Source organism: Anomaloglossus baeobatrachus, chromosome 6 (assembly GCF_048569485.1).
Source record: "Anomaloglossus baeobatrachus isolate aAnoBae1 chromosome 6, aAnoBae1.hap1, whole genome shotgun sequence".
In the NCBI taxonomy this organism is placed as follows: Eukaryota; Metazoa; Chordata; class Amphibia; order Anura; family Aromobatidae; genus Anomaloglossus; species Anomaloglossus baeobatrachus.
This window is the reverse complement of record NC_134358.1, coordinates 444,068,952-444,081,532: the sequence shown is the minus strand read 5'-3', so window position 1 is coordinate 444,081,532 and position 12,581 is coordinate 444,068,952.

The following is a 12,581-nucleotide window of genomic DNA, read 5'->3' as shown; positions in this document are numbered from 1 at the left end:
TTCCTGGACAGAGTCGGAGCACTGGTAGCACGTCTACAACTGCATCCTCAGCCACCACTCTGCCTCTGAGCACTAGTCAGGGGGGCTCAGCAGGTCGCATGCCCTCTAAGCCTTGCCTAGCCTGGTCCTTTTTTGACATAGAAAAAGATCGCCCAAATTATGTGATGTGTAAAATTTGTCGTGAGTCTGTTAGTAGAGGTCAAAACCTCAGCAGTTTGACAACTTCTTCCATGAATCGTCACATGAATAAATATCATAGGTCCCGGTGGGAAGCTCACTGTGCTGCAATGCGGCCTAGCGGAGCGAACCATCCACGGCCTGCCCCTTCCAGTGCATCCGCGCGCTCTTCATCTTCTAGGACTGTGGGGACAGCTGTCACACCTGGTTTTCCACGCACAACTTCCACCATTGTAACCGAAACAGGCACTTTGCTTGGTAGGTCGTCAGTTGGTTTGGAAGGTGAAACAAGTGAGTGTGTACAGCTCTCTCAGACATCGATAGCACCAACGTTGGATGAAGGCAACATCATGTCTCCGCCTGCACTTTGCTCACAAACCTGCATTTTTCCAGGGACACCCTACTCAACACCGTCTACACACAGCAGCCAGATCTCTGTCCCTCAGATGTGGTCAAATAAAAGGCCATTTCCTGCGACACATGACAAAGCTAAGAGGTTGACTCTATCCCTCTGTAAGCTCTTGGCTACCGAAATGCTGCCTTTCCGCCTAGTGGACACACAGGATTTTAGAGACCTTATGTCTGTCGCTGTGCCCCAGTACCAGATGCCTAGTCGCCACTACTTCTCTAAGAAAGGTGTGCCTGCGCTACACCAGCATGTCGCACACAACATCACCGCTTCCTTGAGAAACTCTGTGTGTGAACGGGTGCATTTCACCACCGATACTTGGACCAGTAAGCATGGACAGGGACGTTACATGTCGCTGACTGGGCACTGGGTAACTATGGTGATAGATGGTGAAGGGTCTGCTGCACAAGTCTTGCCGTCCCCACGACTTGTGTGTCAATCCTCTGTCTGTCCAAGTTCCGCCACTGCTTCTGCCTCCTCCACCTCATCTGGGTCCTCCACCTCCGCCCCAAGCCTGCCTGGTCAGGCCACCAGCGTTCTCACTGCGCAGAAGGAATCACGCACCCCTCATTACTATGCTGGCAGCAGAGCGCAATGGCATCAGGTGGTCTTTAGCTTGACATGTCTTGGGAAAAGGAGTCACACAGCTGAGGAGTTGTGGTCAGCTCTGCTGTCAGAGTTTAATAAATGGTTGTCTCCAGTCAGCCTGTAGCCTGGTAAGGCCGTGTGCGACAATGCTGCAAACCTGGGTGCGGCCCTTCGCCTGGGCAAGGTGACACACGTGCCTTGTATGGCTCACGTGTTGAACCTTGTCATCCAGCAATTCTTAACACACTATCCCGGCCTAGATGGCCTTCTGACCAGGGCACGAAAACTGTCTGCTCACTTCCGCCGTTCAACCGCCGCAGCTGAGCGACTTGCATCTCTCCAGAAGTCTTTTGGCCTGCCGGTTCATCGCCTGAAATGCGATGTGGCGACACGCTGGAATTCGACTCTCCACATGTTACAGCGACTGTGGCAGCACAACCGAGCCCTGGTGCAATACGTCATGACGTATAGCCTGGGCCAACGAGATGCAGAGGTGGGGCAGATCACCCTAATGGAGTGGTCTCAGATCAAGGACCTATGCACCCTTCTGCACAGTTTCGACATGGCGACGAATATGTTTAGCGCTGACAATGCCATTATCAGCATGACAATTCCAGTCATTTACATGCTGGAGCACACGCTAAACACTATTCGGAGTCAGGGGGTGGGACAACAGGAAGGGGAGGAACTACAGGAGGATTCATATGCGCAAGGGACAACAACATCACCAAGGTCCAGACGTTCATCATCACCAACGCAGCAGGCATGGGACCATGGGGGACAGGGATCAACAAGGGCGCATAGTAGCAGGCGAAATGTTGAGGAAGGTGCAGGAGAACATGAAGAAATGGAGGACGAACTGTCCATGGACATGGAAGACTCAGCAGATGAGGGAGACCTTGGTCAAATTTCAGTTGAAAGAGGTTGGGGGGAGATGTCAGAGGAAGAAAGAACGGTTAGCACCTCTATGCCACAAACACAGCGTGGACTTGGTCCGCATGGCTTCGCAAGACACATGAGTGCCTTCTTGTTGCGCTACCTCCAACATGACCCTTGTATTGTCAAAATTAGAAGTAATGATGACTACTGGATTGCCACACTATTAGATCCCCGGTACAAGTCCAAATTTTGTGACATAATTCCAGCCATAGAAAGGGACGCACGTATGCAGGAGTATCAGCAGAAGCTGTTACTCGATCTTAACTCGGCTTTTCCACCAAACAACCGTGCAGGTGCAGGGAGTGATTCTCCCAGTTGTAACTTGACAAACATGGGACGGTTTCGTCATCTTCAACAGTCTACCCGTACCAGTAGGACTGTATCTGGTGCTGGTAACAGCAATTTTATGGAATCTTTTCATAATTTTTTTAGACCCTCCTTTGCAAGGCCACCAGAGACAACAAGTCTGACACATAGTCAACGGCTGGAGAGGATGATACAGGAGTATCTCCAAATGAACATCGATGCAATGACTTTGCAAATGGAGCCTTGCTCCTTTTGGGCTTCAAATCTAGGAAAATGGCCAGAGCTCTCCAGTTACGCCTTGGAGATTTTGTCGTGTCCAGCTGCCAGCGTTGTCTCTGAATGTGTCTTCAGTGCTGCTGGGTGTGTGCTGACAGATAAGCGCACGCGTCTGTCCAGTGACAATGTGGACAGACTAACGTTCATCAAAATGAACAAGTCATGGATCCACCAGGAATTTACTACCCCTGTGTCATCCTGGGGAGAGTAAATGCTTGTGGATTTGGAATGTGCTTGATGCAAATCAAAACATCCTGTTTGCAACTAGGGCACAAGTGCTGCCACTGATAAGGTGTCTGTGTGGCCCAATTTTTTGAAAAAAGGGAGACTCCACTTGGAGTAACCCTTGCGTGCTGTGTTTTTTAAAAATGATCCAAGATGAACAGAGCTGGGATCAGGAAAGACTTTGCTACCTACCCCGGTGTCATCCTGGGGACGGTTAAGAATAGCGTATTTTTGAATGTGCTTGATGCAAATCAAAACATCCTGTTTGCAACTAGGGCACAAGTGCTGCCACTGAATGGGTGGGTGTGTGTGGGGCACAATTTTTGGAAAAAAAGGGAGACTCCGCTTGGAGTAACCCTTGCTTACATTGTTTTTAAAAGAAGCCAAGATGAACAGAGCTGGGATCAGGAAAGACTTTGCTACCTACCCCGGTGTCATTTGGGGACGGATAAGAATGGCGTATTTTTGAAAGTGCTTGATGCAAATCTAGCTGTGAAGTGTACAACTGGGGCACAACTGCTGCCACTGAAGGGGTGGGTGTGTGTGGGGCCCAATTTTTGGAAAAAAGGGAGACTCCGCTTGGAGTAACCCTTGCTTGATGTGTTTTTAAAAGAAGCCAAGATGAACAGAGCTGGGATCAGGAAAGACTTTGCTACCTACCCCGGTGTCATCCTGGGGACGGATAAGAATGGCGTATTTTTGAATGTGCTTAATGCAAATCTAGCTGTGAAGTGTACAACTGGGGCACAACTGCTGCCACTGAAGGGGTGGGTGTGTGTGGGGCCCAATTTTTGGAAAAAAGGGAGACTCCGCTTGGAGTAACCCTTGCTTGATGTGTTTTTAAAAGAAGCCAAGATAAACAGAGCTGGGATCAGGAAAGACTTTGCTACCTACCCCGGTGTCATCCTGGGGACGGATAAGAATGGCGTATTTTTGAATGTGCTTGATGCAAATCTAGCTGTGAAGTGTACAACTGGGGCAAAACTGCTGCCACTGAAGGGGTGGGTGTGTGTGGGGCCCAATTTTTGGAAAAAAGGGAGACTCCGCTTGGAGTAACCCTTGCTTACATTGTTTTTAAAAGAAGCCAAGATGAACAGAGCTGGGATCAGGAAATACTTTGCTACCTACCCCGGTGTCATCCTGGGGATGGTTAAGAATAGCGTATTTTTGAATGTGCTTGATGCAAATCTAGCTGTGAAGTGTACAACTAGGGCACAAGTGCTGCCACTGAATGGGTGGGTGTGTGTGAGGCCCAATTTTTGGAAAAACAGGGAGACTCCGCTTGGAGTAACCCTTGATTGCTGTGTTTTTTAAAAATGATCCAAGATGAACAGAGCTGGGATCAGGAAAGACTTTATCTACCTACCCCGGTGTCATGCTGGAGACGGTTAATTATGGCGTATTTTTGAATGTGCTTGATGCAAATCTAGCTGTGAAGTGTACAACTGGGGCACAAGTGCTGCCACTGAATGGGTGGGTGTGTGTGGGGCCCAATTTTTGGAAAAAAAGGGAGGCTCCGCTTGGAGTAACCCTTGCTTGCTGTGTTTTTAAAAAGGAGCCAAGATGAACAGAGCTGGTGTGAAGCCCCGCTGATGCAGTGTCGGTGCATTACCTTCAGGGACTCCACGCAGCTGGATCCTGTCACCGGTAGGAAATCTTCTATTTGTCGTGACGCCACTCTCAGAATTGCGGTCAGTGGGGACCGCCACTGCAGATTAAGGGATGCCTGGGGCTGATGGTGGGTGCAGTCGGTTGTAATAGCCTCCTGAGAGTGAGGCAAGCCCCAGGGCCCTGTGTAGGTGTGTAGAACCACAAGGCGCAGAATAACTCCACACAAGCAGAATGTCTTTCAGGGGTTTTACTCACAGAAGGTGGCAGAGTGAGTAACCCGGGCGTAGCTGGGATGAACCAGGCTGGAACCAGGTATCCTTCAGGCTGGCTGATGAGGGTGACTACCGACTCGCCTTCCTTAGCCCTTGGTGGTTTGGGGTAACCCCGACTTTTAGTCCCTATGGGGGTCACCCAGGGAAGTTGCTGAAGCCTCTCTCCCCTTCGGTTTGTCCGTTTGCTTGTCGCCTGGACCAGGACACTCCGGCTGCTTGCCTCCTGTGAACTATGGGCCCTAACTGTGGCTACGTGGCTGCGGACTTTGTGGTGTTGTGGCGTGGGCTTTGAGGGCCCCACACCGGCAGGTTTAGCAAGGAAAGGTGGATCTATCCCCGCACCGGGATCTGCCGCCCGTTTGGGCCTGGTTCTCCCTAGCAGTCTCCTTACTTCCCACTCCGTTGCTCTCTCTTTAGCTGAAGATGGCTTTCGGGTAGCACTACTAGGTGACCGTTCTCCCCCGTCGGTAGCCACTGCGCGGACGCTGTCAGACTGCAACAGCCCCAGGGGTCTGCTCCTGCTCTCCCCTGAACTGCACACTGAACCGGCTCACTCGAGGGACCTGCACTGCTGCTCCTGTCAGAGCTCCTCTTCCATGCTCCTCACTCCTCTCCACTCTGCTTCAGACTCTCCTCCTCCTTCTCCCTCTTGTGCCTGCCTACGCCACCTAGCAACCAGACTCTCTTACCACACCCCTTGAGTGGAGATGGAGGCTTTTGGCCCCCTCCACTATTCCAGTGGAGGTGAAGGCTTTGCCCCCTCCTGGGATCCCCAGGGGTCCTCTCAAAGGTACATGAGTGAGACCTGATCACTATGCGCCTGTGTAGTCACACCTCGGTCAGCCTTCTGGATTACCTGTGTTGTACTGTCCCCAGCATGGGTGCAGTACTCAGTGGTGCCTGACCAGGTCAGGGGCGCCACACTGGGATCAGGAAAGACTTTATCTACCTACCCCGGTGTCATTTGGGGACGGTTAAGTATGGCGTATTTTTGAATGTGCTTGATGCAAATCTAGCTGTGAAGTGTACAACTGGGGCACAAGTGCTGCCACTGAATGGGTGGGTGTGTGTGTGTGGGGCCCAATTTTTGGAAAAAAAGGGAGACTCCGCTTGGAGTAACCCTTGCTTGCTGTGTTTTTTAAAAATGATCCAAGATGAACAGAGCTGGTATCAGGAAATACTTTGCTACCTACCCCGGTGTCATCCTGGGGACGGATAAGAATGGCGTATTTTTGAATGTGCTTGATGCAAATCTAGCTGTGAAGTGTACAACTGGGGCACAACTGCTGCCACTGAAGGGGTGGGTGTGTGTGGGGCCCAATTTTTGGAAAAAAGGGAGACTCCGCTTGGAGTAACCCTTGCTTGATGTGTTTTTAAAAGAAGCCAAGATGAACAGAGCTGGGATCAGGAAAGACTTTGCTACCTACCCCGGTGTCATCCTGGGGACGGATAAGAATGGCGTATTTTTGAATGTGCTTAATGCAAATCTAGCTGTGAAGTGTACAACTGGGGCACAACTGCTGCCACTGAAGGGGTGGGTGTGTGTGGGGCCCAATTTTTGGAAAAAAGGGAGACTCCGCTTGGAGTAACCCTTGCTTGATGTGTTTTTAAAAGAAGCCAAGATGAACAGAGCTGGGATCAGGAAAGACTTTGCTACCTACCCCGGTGTCATCCTGGGGACGGATAAGAATGGCGTATTTTTGAATGTGCTTGATGCAAATCTAGCTGTGAAGTGTACAACTGGGGCAAAACTGCTGCCACTGAAGGGGTGGGTGTGTGTGGGGCCCAATTTTTGGAAAAAAGGGAGACTCCGCTTGGAGTAACCCTTGCTTACATTGTTTTTAAAAGAAGCCAAGATGAACAGAGCTGGGATCAGGAAATACTTTGCTACCTACCCCGGTGTCATCCTGGGGATGGTTAAGAATAGCGTATTTTTGAATGTGCTTGATGCAAATCTAGCTGTGAAGTGTACAACTAGGGCACAAGTGCTGCCACTGAATGGGTGGGTGTGTGTGAGGCCCAATTTTTGGAAAAACAGGGAGACTCCGCTTGGAGTAACCCTTGATTGCTGTGTTTTTTAAAAATGATCCAAGATGAACAGAGCTGGGATCAGGAAAGACTTTATCTACCTACCCCGGTGTCATGCTGGAGACGGTTAATTATGGCGTATTTTTTAATGTGCTTGATGCAAATCTAGCTGTGAAGTGTACAACTGGGGCACAAGTGCTGCCACTGAATGGGTGGGTGTGTGTGGGGCCCAATTTTTGGAAAAAAAGGGAGGCTCCGCTTGGAGTAACCCTTGCTTGCTGTGTTTTTAAAAAGGAGCCAAGATGAACAGAGCTGGTGTGAAGCCCCGCTGATGCAGTGTCGGTGCATTACCTTCAGGGACTCCACGCAGCTGGATCCTGTCACCGGTAGGAAATCTTCTATTTGTCGTGACGCCACTCTCAGAATTGCGGTCAGTGGGGACCGCCACTGCAGATTAAGGGATGCCTGGGGCTGATGGTGGGTGCAGTCGGTTGTAATAGCCTCCTGAGAGTGAGGCAAGCCCCAGGGCCCTGTGTAGGTGTGTAGAACCACAAGGCGCAGAATAACTCCACACAAGCAGAATGTCTTTCAGGGGTTTTACTCACAGAAGGTGGCAGAGTGAGTAACCCGGGCGTAGCTGGGATGAACCAGGCTGGAACCAGGTATCCTTCAGGCTGGCTGATGAGGGTGACTACCGACTCGCCTTCCTTAGCCCTTGGTGGTTTGGGGTAACCCCGACTTTTAGTCCCTATGGGGGTCACCCAGGGAAGTTGCTGAAGCCTCTCTCCCCTTCGGTTTGTCCGTTTGCTTGTCGCCTGGACCAGGACACTCCGGCTGCTTGCCTCCTGTGAACTATGGGCCCTAACTGTGGCTACGTGGCTGCGGACTTTGTGGTGTTGTGGCGTGGGCTTTGAGGGCCCCACACCGGCAGGTTTAGCAAGGAAAGGTGGATCTATCCCCGCACCGGTATCTGCCGCCCGTTTGGGCCTGGTTCTCCCTAGCAGTCTCCTTACTTCCCACTCCGTTGCTCTCTCTTTAGCTGAAGATGGCTTTCGGGTAGCACTACTAGGTGACCGTTCTCCCCCGTCGGTAGCCACTGCGCGGACGCTGTCAGACTGCAACAGCCCCAGGGGTCTGCTCCTGCTCTCCCCTGAACTGCACACTGAACCGGCTCACTCGAGGGACCTGCACTGCTGCTCCTGTCAGAGCTCCTCTTCCATGCTCCTCACTCCTCTCCACTCTGCTTCAGACTCTCCTCCTCCTTCTCCCTCTTGTGCCTGCCTACGCCACCTAGCAACCAGACTCTCTTACCACACCCCTTGAGTGGAGATGGAGGCTTTTGGCCCCCTCCACTATTCCAGTGGAGGTGAAGGCTTTGCCCCCTCCTGGGATCCCCAGGGGTCCTCTCAAAGGTACATGAGTGAGACCTGATCACTATGCGCCTGTGTAGTCACACCTCGGTCAGCCTTCTGGATTACCTGTGTTGTACTGTCCCCAGCATGGGTGCAGTACTCAGTGGTGCCTGACCAGGTCAGGGGCGCCACACTGGGATCAGGAAAGACTTTATCTACCTACCCCGGTGTCATTTGGGGACGGTTAAGTATGGCGTATTTTTGAATGTGCTTGATGCAAATCTAGCTGTGAAGTGTACAACTGGGGCACAAGTGCTGCCACTGAATGGGTGGGTGTGTGTGTGTGGGGCCCAATTTTTGGAAAAAAAGGGAGACTCCGCTTGGAGTAACCCTTGCTTGCTGTGTTTTTTAAAAATGATCCAAGATGAACAGAGCTGGTATCAGGAAATACTTTGCTACCTACCCCGGTGTCATCCTGGGGACGGATAAGAATGGCGTATTTTTGAATGTGCTTGATGCAAATCTAGCTGTGAAGTGTACAACTGGGGCACAACTGCTGCCACTGAAGGGGTGGGTGTGTGTGGGGCCCAATTTTTGGAAAAAAGGGAGACTCCGCTTGGAGTAACCCTTGCTTGATGTGTTTTTAAAAGAAGCCAAGATGAACAGAGCTGGGATCAGGAAAGACTTTGCTACCTACCCCGGTGTCATCCTGGGGACGGATAAGAATGGCGTATTTTTGAAAGTGCTTGATGCAAATCTAGCTGTGAAGTGTACAACTGGGGCACAACTGCTGCCACTGAAGGGGTGGGTGTGTGTGGGGCCCAATTTTTGGAAAAAAGGGAGACTCCGCTTGGAGTAACCCTTGCTTGATGTGTTTTTAAAAGAAGCCAAGATGAACAGAGCTGGGATCAGGAAAGACTTTGCTACCTACCCCGGTGTCATCCTGGGGACGGATAAGAATGGCGTATTTTTGAATGTGCTTAATGCAAATCTAGCTGTGAAGTGTACAACTGGGGCACAACTGCTGCCACTGAAGGGGTGGGTGTGTGTGGGGCCCAATTTTTGGAAAAAAGGGAGACTCCGCTTGGAGTAACCCTTGCTTGATGTGTTTTTAAAAGAAGCCAAGATGAACAGAGCTGGGATCAGGAAAGACTTTGCTACCTACCCCGGTGTCATCCTGGGGACGGATAAGAATGGCGTATTTTTGAATGTGCTTGATGCAAATCTAGCTGTGAAGTGTACAACTGGGGCAAAACTGCTGCCACTGAAGGGGTGGGTGTGTGTGGGGCCCAATTTTTGGAAAAAAGGGAGACTCCGCTTGGAGTAACCCTTGCTTACATTGTTTTTAAAAGAAGCCAAGATGAACAGAGCTGGGATCAGGAAATACTTTGCTACCTACCCCGGTGTCATCCTGGGGATGGTTAAGAATAGCGTATTTTTGAATGTGCTTGATGCAAATCTAGCTGTGAAGTGTACAACTAGGGCACAAGTGCTGCCACTGAATGGGTGGGTGTGTGTGAGGCCCAATTTTTGGAAAAACAGGGAGACTCCGCTTGGAGTAACCCTTGATTGCTGTGTTTTTTAAAAATGATCCAAGATGAACAGAGCTGGGATCAGGAAAGACTTTATCTACCTACCCCGGTGTCATGCTGGAGACGGTTAATTATGGCGTATTTTTGAATGTGCTTGATGCAAATCTAGCTGTGAAGTGTACAACTGGGGCACAAGTGCTGCCACTGAATGGGTGGGTGTGTGTGGGGCCCAATTTTTGGAAAAAAAGGGAGGCTCCGCTTGGAGTAACCCTTGCTTGCTGTGTTTTTAAAAAGGAGCCAAGATGAACAGAGCTGGTGTGAAGCCCCGCTGATGCAGTGTCGGTGCATTACCTTCAGGGACTCCACGCAGCTGGATCCTGTCACCGGTAGGAAATCTTCTATTTGTCGTGACGCCACTCTCAGAATTGCGGTCAGTGGGGACCGCCACTGCAGATTAAGGGATGCCTGGGGCTGATGGTGGGTGCAGTCGGTTGTAATAGCCTCCTGAGAGTGAGGCAAGCCCCAGGGCCCTGTGTAGGTGTGTAGAACCACAAGGCGCAGAATAACTCCACACAAGCAGAATGTCTTTCAGGGGTTTTACTCACAGAAGGTGGCAGAGTGAGTAACCCGGGCGTAGCTGGGATGAACCAGGCTGGAACCAGGTATCCTTCAGGCTGGCTGATGAGGGTGACTACCGACTCGCCTTCCTTAGCCCTTGGTGGTTTGGGGTAACCCCGACTTTTAGTCCCTATGGGGGTCACCCAGGGAAGTTGCTGAAGCCTCTCTCCCCTTCGGTTTGTCCGTTTGCTTGTCGCCTGGACCAGGACACTCCGGCTGCTTGCCTCCTGTGAACTATGGGCCCTAACTGTGGCTACGTGGCTGCGGACTTTGTGGTGTTGTGGCGTGGGCTTTGAGGGCCCCACACCGGCAGGTTTAGCAAGGAAAGGTGGATCTATCCCCGCACCGGGATCTGCCGCCCGTTTGGGCCTGGTTCTCCCTAGCAGTCTCCTTACTTCCCACTCCGTTGCTCTCTCTTTAGCTGAAGATGGCTTTCGGGTAGCACTACTAGGTGACCGTTCTCCCCCGTCGGTAGCCACTGCGCGGACGCTGTCAGACTGCAACAGCCCCAGGGGTCTGCTCCTGCTCTCCCCTGAACTGCACACTGAACCGGCTCACTCGAGGGACCTGCACTGCTGCTCCTGTCAGAGCTCCTCTTCCATGCTCCTCACTCCTCTCCACTCTGCTTCAGACTCTCCTCCTCCTTCTCCCTCTTGTGCCTGCCTACGCCACCTAGCAACCAGACTCTCTTACCACACCCCTTGAGTGGAGATGGAGGCTTTTGGCCCCCTCCACTATTCCAGTGGAGGTGAAGGCTTTGCCCCCTCCTGGGATCCCCAGGGGTCCTCTCAAAGGTACATGAGTGAGACCTGATCACTATGCGCCTGTGTAGTCACACCTCGGTCAGCCTTCTGGATTACCTGTGTTGTACTGTCCCCAGCATGGGTGCAGTACTCAGTGGTGCCTGACCAGGTCAGGGGCGCCACACTGGGATCAGGAAAGACTTTATCTACCTACCCCGGTGTCATGCTGGGGACGGTTAATTATGGCGTATTTTTGAATGTGCTTGATGCAAATCTAGCTGTGAAGTGTACAACTGGGGCACAACTGCTGCCACTGAATGGGTGGGTGTGTGTGGGGCCCAATTTTTGGAAAAAAAGGGAGACTCCGCTTGGAGTAACCCTTGCTTGCTGTGTTTTTAAAAAGGAGCCAAGATGAACAGAGCTGGGATCAGGAAAGACTTTATCTACCTACCCCGGTGTCATGCTGGGGACGGTTAATTATGGCGTATTTTTGAATGTGCTTGATGCAAATCTAGCTGTGAAGTGTACAACTGGGGCACAACTGCTGCCACTGAATGGGTGGGTGTGTGTGGGGCCCAATTTTTGGAAAAAAAGGGAGACTCCGCTTGGAGTAACCCTTGCTTGCTGTGTTTTTTAAAAATGATCCAAGATGAACAGATCTGGGATCAGGAAAGACTTTGCTACCTACCCCGGTGTCATCCTGGGGACAGTTAAGTATGGCGTATTTTTGAATGTGCTTGATGCAAATCAAAACATCCTGTTTGCAACTAGGGCACAACTGCTGCCACTGATAAGGTGTCTGTGTGGCCCAATTTTTGGAAAAAAGGGAGACTCCGCTTGGAGTCACCGTGCGGTGTTTTACATGATTTTAGAAGGGCATGCCATGCCTATATCTGTGTCTCATCCTCTTTTTCCTCGTAACGCTGTTTTGTTTTCACATGAGAATTTGTCCTTGTCACTTTCCCATGTGTTTGTGTTGTGTTGTGAGTTGTTTGTCACCTTTTGGACACCTTTGAGGGTGTTTTCTAGGTGTTTTTATGTGTTTGTGATTGCCTGCCATTGTTTCCTATGCAGTTCGAGTTCGGTTTGTCGAACGTTCGACGAACCGAACTCGAACGGGACCTCCGTTCGGCGAACCGACCTCGAGCCGAACCGCGACCGGTTCGCTCATCTCTACTTCTAACAACAGCAAATACTGAAATCCTCACGGTTGTGCATATGTGCGGGTAAGATCATGGCATAAGTCATGCTCTTACATGGCCTCATCAGAGCCAGAAGTACCATTGTACCATGGATTTCAGCACTTGCAGCGATGATAAATTGTGCCAAAGACAGGAAAGGTGACTGAGAAAACAAGAGGTCAGAGAGATGGGTAAGGTGAGTATGAGGATTTTTAAAAATTTTTATATGTAACATTTATTTGGAGAAGTATCAGTCTGGAGCGACCTTAGAGCCTTTTAAAGGGGTACCCCGAGAAATGTGATAAAAATAAATAACTAAAATAA